General features: G+C 38.6%; 1 pseudogene; it reads left to right on the forward strand.

The window, feature by feature from the left end:
- The first annotated feature begins 1,336 nt into the window (after positions 1-1,336).
- On the forward strand, positions 1,337-1,795 carry LOC149209049 (ubiquitin-conjugating enzyme E2 1 pseudogene; annotated as a pseudogene).
- The last annotated feature ends 11,598 nt before the right edge of the window (positions 1,796-13,393 follow it).

Genomic DNA, 13,393 nt, shown 5'->3' on the forward strand with positions numbered 1-13,393 from the left:
TATTCTCTTGTGCATTTTGGAGACAAATTTTAATATTGGAAAGAGAGGTTTTGTTGATCTTAACCATCTCATCAACTGTGGAATGTATTAAATTATTCAGTAGTTTCAATACATCATCCATTCGATCCATTTCAAACCAATATAATGATGTTATCTTCAACTACAAATTGTCCTATAAAATGATAATAGCTACAACTATTACATGAGTAGCAGGATACCAATATCACCAAATCACTATAGCAGATAACGCAATATCAATTTCAACGCAACAAATGACTCGCTGCTGCAATGTACTTACTTCTCAAATTATTCAAACTACTCACACTGTGAAAAAGAGAGTCAATCTTTGACTTTTTTTGCAAATGAAATTTGTCGATAGTTCTAGTAGAGCTTGGTTTGTGTCATCAAGATACCAAAGACAATCAATTCCAAGGAAGCTGGATCGAACCCTGCGAACTGATTTCTCATTGCCGAACTAAAGCTTCAAAAGAATCAAGTACCTTCACCCAGTGCTAGAATCAGGAAAATTCTGAAACGATCAACGAAGTATCTTTAACACAGTGATTTGTCAAGCCCCTTTTTGGAAGGTCAAAATTCAATAATTCTTCAAATTTAACATTTGTTTGCAAAGTAATGGCGTCATAATGTAGTGCGTTGCCCAAATTTTAATGCACCCAACAATGCACAATCGTTAGCAACATTGAATGACAATCTCGATGGGAGCTCTTATTGGTTGCGACCAAGCATATGCTAGAGGCTAATGCAAACGTTCTCGCACTTTTCTTTTGACAGCTACAAATGTCCAACTCTGAGCACGTAGGGATACGGCACGACCTGTACAGTCGCATATTATAGTGGAAAATTCAAAAGAGAAACCATTCAGGACGCAATATCACATCCCAAAGCCTTAGTGATGCAACTAGAGGTCTGTGAGGCTGAAAGGAAAAATACCAAAGACAATGGCTGTCGAGGAGAACATGGGGCGTAGGATGCAGTGAGTTTATGGACTCAACTTATGGACACGTGTGTACGAAATGGAAATTATGATGAGGCTCTTGACTTAGAAGCTTTTGTCCTAAAGTTAGCAACCATGCATTCGAAATTTCCTTCGTTGTTTAGGAGTATTTAATGAGCATGAAATGCGCTTATAGTTCTTGAAATGTAGAGAAGCATGGATTGCAACTATCATTGACGATTTGGACCAAGGGAATGTATATGAGTTCTTAAAACGAATGGTAGATTGCCACAGAGTCCTCGAAGAGACGTCGAATTTCTCTGCCTCTTCTTGAAATTTCGCTAACGTGGCCCTGCCAGTTGTGGTATCGAGGGAGGCGAAATGTCGAATGTTTGCTGGAAAAGACTGATAAAGGATCTGAAGTGGATGAATGAAGATCCCCCTGAAGGTGTTAACGCAGCTCCATGGGAGGACAATCTTATGCTCTGGGATGCTACTATTACCGGGCCTCCGGATACTCCATGGGAGGGTGGCCAATTCAAGCTAACGCTATGATACAAAGAGGATTACCCTAACTCCCCTCCAACGGTTAAATTTGTATCCAAGATATTTCACCCGAATGTTAGCAGTAATGGTGGTATTTGCTTGGACATTTTCAGAGAACAGTGGAGCCCAAGCTATGGTGTAGCTAAACTTCTCCTCTCAATTCAGTCATTACTTTGTGATCCAAATCCATATTCTTGTATTAATAGAGAGGCTGCTCAATTATACATCAATGATCGCAAAGAATATGAAAGAAGGGTCTGCCAGGTTGTTGAAGAGAGCAAGTCAAATATATAGCAGAAATTTTACTCCCTTGAAATGATCAGAAATCCTTTTATTATGATTGTCGTTTCAAATATGACTTTTTGGATTTAGATATATCCTTTTCCATCCAGATTTCCTGTTACGCGTTTTCTGCTTAAAATGGCCATCCAAAAAGCAATCTTAGCAGTGGATGTGAATAATCTCTGTTTCAAAACCGGATTTCTGCGCTTTTCAATTTTTTAGAAAGAGGTAGGCAATTAGTCTCACTCCCTGACCCGTTTCTTCTCAACTACCAGGTTAAACAACTGCTATTGCATCGGATTCAAACACCAGGTGGCCTGTCTATCGGCCAAGCAATTAATCAAAATACAATAACAACTAAGCCTGCATTGTCAGAATGCACAACACTGTTAGGACCAACCTATTTCATGATGAGGGAGCGTTAGTGTAGCAGAGTCTTAGAACAATCGCAGAAGGCATTAAATGTGCAGAGAATATGGTAGAGGCATTTTTGCTATTTGAGACCCTGGATAGAGAACCCAACACGAATCTTGCTGAGAGGTCAGCCTGATAGTGCACAACATGAAATAGGCATGCACACAATAATGACAGTTCTATCCGTAGGAATGCAAAACTGACATGCACAGAGAGGCCACAACTAGTGGCTTAAATTTGAGCAGAGAAGAAATTTGCTTGCAGCTTTGGTACCATGTTAAACACATACATCGTAGCAACAGAAGATGAATGATAAACATGAGTGTGTATCTATTATTAACAAATGATATACATCTATAGTACATTCACATGACCTTTGGTTTTGTATTCCAAGGTCTCTTAGACTATTAAGCTTCCACACCAACCCTTAGAGGATTAGGTGTCCAACAACTTTGGCCCCCACAATTCTGTTGGAATATAATCCTAACATCTACTTTTATTTTTTAGCTTAAGTATCCTTGACTTAGCCACATGCACTAAAAATCATGTTCACACTTGGTTTTTGGTAAACTAGCTCAATGGACCAACCTTCCTTTGTTTTTTGCCTTTAAAGGCTTAATATTATGGAAATATTGGTCCAACCACTTTCCTAAGCCATTTAGACATCTAAGTGCATGTTCACACCTAACCATACCTCATCCACTTGAGTTATTTGAGGATTGGTGCCACACATGAAGATTCCCCCTTAAATCAAGGGATTTGGTCCCCCAAACCATTTTAGTATGTTTTAAAGTTGCCTTCCTTGGGAAATGAACCCATCCTCATGCTTTCCTTGTGGCTGATAGTTGGCATAGGTTTTCTTGAGTCATTGTTGCTATTTTAGGCCTCCCTTTAGCTTTTCTTAGCCTTTTCTAGTTTTTTACTAGTTTTTTCCTAGTTTTCTAGATTCGGCAATTTCTATATAACCACCTCCCTTTGGGATTAGAGGTTTGGTTGCTCATGTATTACTATTGTTCATTAATTTAATACATTGATTTTATGGAGCAAATTCTTTCTCTCCTCTCTTGAATATTAGCAAATTACTTGTGTTTAATTTAACTAGAATTCTAGATCTATCGGAGTTTCTGCAGGAATTCTACAAATTCACACAAAAAACCTAGACAACTTCGCACATGTGGACAAAAAAATATGTTTTTCAAAGGCTTCTTCTTCATTTTGACTTATCCTTCTTCTTCTTCACTTTCTTGCTCTTCTTTATTCTTATCTCGGTACATATCGAACTTGATTGAGTGAGTGATCCAAATGAGTCGAAGTCTCGCTTATTTATAGTTTTCTTGTGGAGTCGAATAGGCCTATTTTGACTGACTTCACCCAGGCTAGGCTGACTTGGTCTTGGAGGAGAAATTGACTTTCTAGACTAAAAAATAAAAACTTTCTTTTGTTACAACAAGTCCAAAAGGGACTATAATACATGACAAAATCTCTTCTTTGACTCAACAAGCCCTAGAAGCATGAAGACCATGCTTTGACCTAGACTTTGAGCATGAAACCCATGCATGGACAAATAAAAGAATCTTTTTCTCTTTTGATATAAAATATATAATGTCATGATTACAAAGACATTATGAAGACTGAATCTAGTTACATTTTCCAACACTCACTCTTAACTAGGGAGGTATTCATAATCCTATAAGGAGGTACAAGGATTCTCAAATTAAAGTATTCTAATAAGAAAAGTTGGATTTAAGCCATCTTTTAAATATCAATATCACAACCAACATTGTCAACAAGGCCTTAATTGTCAATCTCTATTTATATGAGAGTATAATGATGGGAGACTTTACGTGAGATACCACAAAACCTCTTAAGGAACATACACCATATAGATGTTCACTAGGTATGTTATGTACTTTTAGGACTATTCTTATCTTGGTTTTCCAATCCTCGAAGAAAATCAATCCTCTTCGACTACTCTTTTCTTGGATGTCCTATCTCATCCTCGAAGAGTATCATTCTATAGTTTACTTCTATCTTAGATTTTCCAATCCTCAAGAAGTACCAACCTTATATGCTTATCCAATCCTACGAACCCCATTATTTCTTCATGGCCTTCACTTAGACGTATGAATGTTAGTCCTAGCCTAGTGCATGACACATGAAGAAAATAATATAATGTCCATTATCACTCCCTCTCAATCAAGGAAGAAATGCCCACCAAACCAAGCTTGCTTCGTAAGTACTCAAGCTTCTTGTTTGGTAGTGCATTTGTCAGAATATTAGCTACCTATTCATCTGTATGAATATAATGTAGCTTCACGATCCCATATCCTACCAAGCTTCTTATATAGTGGTACTTATTATTAATATGCTTCGTCCTAGCATGAAACGCTAGGTCCTCTGTCAATATTATGCAGCTTTTGTTGTCATGGTGTATACTTGTAGGGATTAATGGTCCTTAAAATAAATATGATAGCAATTTTCTAAGCCAAACAACCTCTCTTCACTTGCAGCAACGTACTCAACTTCAACACTACTCAATTCAAATGTATCTTGCTCATCCATGAAATCATGGAAGATCCCAAATTGAAGCATCCACCAGTAGTGCTTCTTCCATACGTTTCACTGCCACCCCAATTAGAATTTGTATATCCCAAAAGTTGGATTTCATTTCCAATATATCTAAGGCAGTGATGCATTGTCTCACGAAGATATCTTAGGATGTGTTTGGTTGCTATCCAATAGTCACGCTTTATCTCCATCTGAAGTTGATTGAATACATTTACTGCAAAACAAATTTGAGGTCTAGTATTCACAAAATACATTAAGGAACCAATTAACTGTCTATAACATGTTGTAGGATCAACTGGACTAGATTCTGAACTCCTTAAATTCTTTAGATTAGTGATCATAGGAGTTGTCATTGGATTACTATCCATCATGCCAAATTTCTGTAATATTTTGATCACATATTTTCCTTGGCCAAAATATATTTCACCAAGTTTATGCCAAACCTCTAGTCCCAAATAATAGTGCATGAGACCAATATTGTTCATGCCAAATTCTACTGGAAACTACTCCTTGCATTCCTGAATTCGATGTTCCACACTTTTAACAAGTAGATCATCCTCATATAAACGTATGATCATAATTTCATCCTTGACCACTTTGATGTAGAGTTTAGGATTTGCAAATCTCTTTACAAAACCAAGTCTCAATAAGTATGCATCCATCATGGCATACCATGCTATAGGTGCTTTCTTCAAGCCATATAGAGCCTTCTTTAATCTACACACGTGTGTCTCCATCTTATGGACTTAAAATACTTAAGGTTGTTTAATGTAAACTTCTTCATCAACGACCCCATTTAGAAAAGTTGTTTTAACATCCATTTGATGGATGTTCCATCCCATAGTGGCAACCAAAGAAATAAATGGTATAATGGTTGTGTATCTCGCTGTAGGAGCGAAGCTTTCTTTATAACCGATTCCTTCTTTTTGTGAGAAGCCTCTTGCTACAAATCTAGCTTTATACTTATCAATGTTCCCATCCACTGTATGCTTTGTCTTGTATATCCATTTAAAAGTGACAATAGATTTGTCACTTGGTTTAGGATTAATTTCCTAAACATCATTCTTCATAATCGATCGGTATTCTTCTTGCATTGCATTCCTCTATTCTTGATGTTCAATTGCGGAGGAGGGTTCAACCTCAATGAGTTTAGTCATATAGGTTTCATAACCAGAATACCTTTTAGGTATTTTAGTTTATGTAAAGGTTCCCTTTGTTGTTGCATGTCCCTCTGCCTCTTGTAGAGTTGTCCTCAACCAAGTAGGTCTCTTACAAGTTTCTGTAATAACAACTTGTTGAACAAATTCACTAGGTCCTTCAACATCTTCTTGAATTGATGTAGGATCTTGAACATTGTCATCCCTAGAGATTTCTTAAAAAATGGGTACCTCTTCTTCATCAGAATCAACCATAATATCTTTGGATCTCTTGTAAGCTACATTTTTCATCAAAGATGACATCCCTGCTTACTTCAATGTGGCGATCCTCTTTAATGTATATTCTGTATGTTTTTGATGAAGCACTATAACCAACAAAGATACCTTTTTCACTTGTAGGATCCAATTTCTTCCTCTTATCCTTTGCAATGTGCATGTAAACTAGACATCTAAATATTCGAAGATGATCCACACTCGACTTCTTTCTTGTAAATGCTTCTTCTGGAGTCATATTATTGAGAATCTTATGAGGACTTCAATTATGCAAACAAACCACTATTATAGATGCTTCTCCCCATAAGAATTGAGGGAGATATTGATAATGAAGCATGGCTCTAACACATTCTTTAATTGTTCTGTTTTTACTTTTAGACACACCATTATGTTAAGGATTATAAGGAACAATTAGCTCCCTCTTAATCTCTACTTCCTTGCAAAATGCTACAAGCTTTTTAGGGGTATATTCTCCACCATTAAATGACCTTAGGGTATTTTATCTCTTTCTCTGGAAGATTTTGTACTTCATTATTGAATTCTAGAAACTTCTCAAATACTTCATTTTTGTTCTTGAGAAGATATATCCAAGTTTTTATAGAGTAGTCATCAATGAAGGTCACATAGTATTGATGTCCTCCAAGATATCTTACTTCCATAGGTGCACACACATCAAAATGTATGAGATCTAAGATTTCCTTTGATTTGGTATCATTTCTTGCAAAGGATTTCTTCACATTCTTGCCTAGAGCACATCCCTTACTGATTCCTTCATGTTCTCCCTTCAATTCGATATTGTGAGTGACCATTTGATTTAGAGATGGAAAAACCTTGTAGTGAAGGTGTCCATACCTTCTATGCCATAATTAAAAAGGGCTCACATATAGATGTACTAGGGCTTGAGGGAGAGGTGTAAGAAGTCTATACAATGTCACTTCATGAAGCCTAATTATCTTAGCATGATCAATACTAAAGCCCTTTCCCCAAACCAAAAATTTTCCATCAACAAAAGTAATCCTATCACCTTTATCTTCTAGACAAGAAATATAAAGAATTTTTTTCTTCAAAGCTAGAACATAGAGTATGTTATTGAGATGAATGCTCCCATTAGTCTCGAGCTCCAATGAAGTAGATCCAATTGATTTCATTGGATAGCTCTTCTTATCTCTAAGTTTGACTGAATGAGAAGAGATTCCTTTTGACAAAGTCTACAGTTGATTGCATTCACTTGCCATATGTATAGAAGCTCCACTATTAATGACCCATACATTATCATCCTTAAAAGTACTTGTGAGAGTTGAGAAGAAACTTCCATCCATTATTTATTTTGTTGGCTTGGAGATGTACTTCAAGATGTATCATTTGATGGTTACAAGGAGGCTCCGAAGAGTCATGAAAACTTTCTTCACAAACCTTGCCATTGAGAAGAAAGAGTAGATTACTGCTTCTAGATTGCTCTTCAAGCAAGGTGCCAACTAAGATGCGATCTTCCAATCTCCTTCGTTCATCTTAGATCGGATACCATGTTGGAAAATCAAGGTTCTTGTAGATTATAGTTGACCCTCCTTAACTTGATAATTACTTGTGATTATTATTTGGTCTTTAATTCCTTTTATTTTCTTTTCATTAAGTAATTACCAAAACAATGAAGATCACAAGGAGACAAAGTACACAAGATATAGGCTCCAAGCCAAGGAAAAACCCCTCCAAGGGGAAGGCCCAAAAATAATACTTCTCTTCTTGTAGAATCAAATAAAAATGAGACTTCCAAGACCCAAAGACCAAAGTCAAAGTTCCTCCCAAGCATTGAGTCAACCCTTCAACAAGATCCCTTCCAAATGAGCCAAAGGCTTCCAAATTCAATGAAGGTAAAACTCTGTCAAAGCAGCTTTAGTCAAAATATTGGCCTTGCAACTTGAGGTCTGCAATTTTAGTTTGCAACTTTGGCCCTTGCAATTCACACAAAAAAACCTAGACAACTTCACATGTGTGGACATAAAATATGTGTTTCAAAGGCTCATTCTTCACTTTGTCTTCTCCTTCTTCTTCTTGGATTTATTGCTCTTCTTTCTTCTTGTTGCAGATCGAACTTGATTGACTGAGTGATCCAAATGGGTCAAATTCCATCTTATTTATAATCTTATTGAGGAGTTAAATAAGCCTCTTTAGGCTGACTTTACCATGGGTGGGCCAACTTGGTCTTGGAGGAGAAATTGACTTTTCAGACAAAAAATAATGACTTTCTTTTATTACAAGAAGTCCAAAAGGGACTATGATACATGACAACAATTCTTCTCTGACTCAACAAGCCCTGGAAGCATGATAAATATGATTTGACCCAAACTTTAAGCATGAAACCCATGCTTGAGTAAACAAAAAAATCTCTCTTTTTATATAAAATATACAATGTCATGATTACAAAATTCAGCATGAAGACAAAATCTAGTTACATTCTCCCACATATGAAATTAAAACATTTTTCTCGACTTCCATCCATGATTGATTTTGGAATATGAGCCATGTACATCCAATATGCTTTGAACTTTTGCCCCTTTTATATGTCCTTTGTTCTTTGCATATTTTATTAACATGTGTAAAATAAAAAGGGGGATGAGCGACATCATTGCTTGAACTCCCTAGTTGCATTAAGAAACCTTGATGGAGAATTGTTTATGAAAACAACATAAGAGATAGATGTCAAGCAACACATGATCCAATTTACATTAGTCTCTGAATTATAGGGCAACATGAGGTATTATAATGACAACATAAACACATAAAGAAAACCAAGATCACATTAATAATGAGAAAGTGAAATCTTTCTTATAAAAGCTCACAAGCTATTTAAGTTAGTATACTTGATGAATGTGGGATAGATTGAGAGACACAATTAAGTGTAATAAAGCATAAAATCACACATTAACCGAAAGTCAAAGTGACTTTATTAATGCCTATGTCTAATACCTTATTCACCAATATGTTTTTATATTTACTTTAACACCTTCCCTTTGTTAAAAAATGAGTACCAAGGACAGGTGTTCCCAAGGCTTGGAGTCTAGCCTAGGAAAGAGTGTACTAATGTGACCCCTTAACTTTATGGGAAATAAAGTTAAAGTGAATTTATAAAGTCATAAAGTGACTTTAAGAGAAATAAAGTTATAGAGAAACTTTATAAACATAATGACATAAAGTACCTTTCATGTAATTAATGGAAAGGTGACTAAGGAGAAAAGGTGTTGTAGAAATTTCTCATTTCCCACCCCGGTTTTCAGTTTCTCCTTATTTCTCCCATATAGTTAAATCCCCTTTCCCATAACCATACATTTAACAATCTGGAAAAAATAAATTTGCTGAAAACACAAATTCTGGAAATTTTACAGAATGCTTGAAATTGCAGAAATAAAAATCAGCAGTAATAAACAGCCATTAAAACACATTTAAACACTGTGATTTTTGGTCAATGTGACCTTGGAAAAACCCTGTTGTGGAGGTAAATCCTCTCTGCGGACAGAGACGATCCCTACTAGCCCAGACCGGGTCTAGCAACAATCAAACAATGCTATCACGCAAGTTCCTAATTGCAAATAAAAAGTGGATGGTGAGAACCTACTTGGATTCCAACGCTAATATTCGTAGAAGAGATGTCGCTCTCGTTCCTTTGCCTCGGCCGGTCACGATCCCCACGATCTCCGTGATTGGACACCTGCACATGCAAAGAACAACACAAATACAAGCATAAAATCCAATAGATGCAATTATATATCAGTCAGAAAAGATATAACTCAACATCAATCATATAACAATGAGAGTGGAACCATAATGATAGTCATGTATTATTGATAAATAACAAAGAAGAATACAACCATAGTTCTGACGTCAAATTCTCCTTTGGCTGGGTAGTCAGCTACTCAAGTCTTGCAAAGCTTGTTGGGATGGGAAACAAGCCTCTCTCTCTTGGGTGACAAGAATCTCCTCACTTAGATTTGGCCTTATGGGTGCAAAGAAGGCTCTTGCAACTTCAAACTCTTGAACTCCTGGAATTCTCTATCACTATGCTAGAACTGGAACTAGCTTGCTCAAGGCATAGAGACAAGCTTTTATAGATAGAGAGGAAAGAGATAGGATCAACCACATTATTCATGGGATTGGCTTTATCACTTGGAAACTTCCATGAAAGGTGGCAAACCACTTCCCTTCTATGGAGATTCGAAGCCAAACCATCCTAGCTCAACATAGATTCAGTTGGTGAATGGGTTAAGGAGAACCTTCGGAAGCTTGTTTGTTAAAAACTTTACTCAATTCGGTTGGCGCGAGTGCGACTCTGAGACAGAGTGCCAATGGCGCACCCTCTTTAGAGGATTTCCCCCATTGGCGCGGGTAGTACACTGTGGACCCGCGCTAATGCAAAAAGAGCTGTTTCCATGGGTATTCTGCAAGAGATGTCTTCAGGGCATATGAAGCTCATACTTAGAGGAATATGATGCAAGTGATTTCAGGTCATGTCACTTCTCACAGGTCCCGGAATGAGTCCTCCAGTGTGCGGGAGAGGGGTAACAAGGACGGTGACAAACGGTGACAAATTACTGTGTAACAGATGCCCCCTAAAGCATGAGGCCCGAGGGAGAGAGAGGGGTGAAATGCTTTACAAGAACATGCGCAGCTGAAAACACTGCCGCCAGAGAACCTGCGAAAAGAAGTACAACTGATATCTCAAATACATGATATGTGGTATGGGCGCAGCCATCCATAACATAGTACAGAATAATCTAGATCCAAGGTATGGGCGCAGCCATCCAGTGAGGATTGATAAATAGACTCAGGCATGGTCGCAGCCATCTAATGAATGAGTCATGTAATGATCATAATAAGCCACAAATCGCAGCCTGGATTCCAACAGACAAAATCCAGGGTCTTGCGCTCCATCGCGACCCGAACAGAGTACAAGTCCAAGCATGCGAATACAGGAGTTGAAGTCGAACATGCATGAACATCGTCTGATAACCAGCCAATAAAGAAAGCTGTTAACATATGCGAGAGGTACCACCAATAATGACAATGGCCCTCAAGGTACTATAGGTACAATCTACGACGTGCGAATTAGTGAGCTGGCGTCGAACACCCGTAGAATCATTCGATCGGAGGCCAATGATGAAAACCTCTCATCGAACACGAAGAAGCTGCCATTGAGGCATGCAGGCTCCAAGGCACTGGAAAGGAGTCTCTAGATCAACTTCCTGGATAATGAGTTGAAGTCGACAGGAAGTGACCTTCATCAAAGGTGGGCCATAGTGTTTCCCGCATCATTGACACGAGACAAAGGAAGAATGTTGTGGTGAATCAGAATTATGTGAGGCACCAGAGGGAGGTTGTAATGCTGCAGAGGTCAATTGCTCTTGAACATATCAGCGGCACGACAATGGACTTGGCAGTATTTGACATTAAATGATCAAGGGTCATGGTGACAAGACAATGAGCAGATGAGAGGTCAAATAGGATATCCCAAATCCACAGAGGCAAGTGAAAAACGAGATGAGATGTCCCCACCCAGACACGAAAGCAAACAAGTGCCATGTTCAAGAGCGACATACTGCCGACACGACAATAATTATGGGTCCATTTTCCCCACCATTTCTGGCGAGTACCCCAGTTATTTTTAACAAGCTTGACGAAGATAACATATGCTTGTAAGGCGTTATTACGACAGAATCCGATGTCATTAAGTTTTAACGAGTCTGACAAAGGAAGAACTCGACGTCTTTTCCTGTTTAGAGAGTCTGAAAAGACAGCAGAAAAGTGAACTCCAGGGGGGTCCTTTTTCGTAAATTTGTGTCTTCCGAGCCCGAAAAAGTATAAAACAATGCTCGAAAGAACCGCTCGAAAGAACCCCTCTTTCAGATTCAGGGAGCTGTAGTGGCTGATCCATTGCCACGAGAGCCTAGGATGGCTCGCTGGGCAGCATTGATGCCCTGAGGAGGAGGGGGCCAGCAGATGTCCTGGCGGCCTGAATTCTTCATATGGCTCTGCCGTCAGCTGATCGTGGTAGAGGATTGGCCATACGCGGGGACTAATTTCATGGGGGATCCAGACCTCCCACTGCCAGAGGGAGAGGAATGGGACGAGGAGTTGGGTATGATCTCTTCGTTTTTTGATGTTTTATGTATTATATTTTTTTTTGTCAATACATGCATGTTCTGATAACAGTTGTATGTATATGCAGATGTTGGCCCAGAGCGACCAGCCGGTTTGTCTCCTATGGTGTGGAGGGGCCAACCCGCAGCTGACCCTCAGGCAGGGGGTGTTGTGGGGGAAGAGCTGGTGCAGAATCTCAAGGGACTCACCAGAGGGATTCCAGGTTACGCTAGATTGGAGGACGTGCCTTTTGCATACCAGAGGCACGCAGTGGGGGTGCCGAGTCGCATCCATCGTCTGTCGAGACGCTTGGTGCGTGCGGTGACGTGCTATCATGAGCACCACCGCGACTAGACCTCTAGGCTTCATTTATGCATATTTTTTGAGGGACACGTCGTCCTGGGATGTATCAGGATGAACATGTATTATTTTTTGAACTATGTAATGCACACGGTGCAAACATTGCGACACACATATATATATATATATATACATATGCCTATGGTTTATTATTGTGCTTTTATGTGCTTGCTTGTATAATGTTTTGATTATAAATTACGCAAATTTCTATCTAATACATGATTAGCCAATGCATCAGATAATGTGTTTAATCGTTTTGGAATATGCTGATATGTGATAAAGTCAAAATTCCTTTCTAACAATTTAACACGTAAGTACAACCTTAAAATGTGACGGTCTCTGACGGAATATCGCCCATTGAGCTGATGGACGACAAGTTGAGAGTCTAGGTTAACAACTAATGTACGAATACCGAGATTAATTTCCTCGGCTAATAATTCAATAACAACGCTATATTCAGCAACATTGTTTGTAGTACAGCCTAAACACACACCTTGAAGATTTATCAACTCACCGTGAGGATCGTAGATCACCCACGCCGCAGAGGACAAATTGCGAGTGCTGTGGTAGGCACCATTAGCGAAACCAACATAAGGTGCACCCGACATCTGCACAAGGAGAAAAAACACAATAAGAGGCAATCACGCCTTCACACCAAGCCGAAAACATGAAAACACACGCACACACACGCATGTATAAATCGAAGTGC

Source organism: Pinus tabuliformis, chromosome 1_2, assembly GCF_031772625.1.
Source record: "Pinus tabuliformis cultivar Carrire ecotype Pingquan chromosome 1_2, CPIR1, whole genome shotgun sequence".
In the NCBI taxonomy this organism is placed as follows: domain Eukaryota; kingdom Viridiplantae; phylum Streptophyta; class Pinopsida; order Pinales; family Pinaceae; genus Pinus; species Pinus tabuliformis.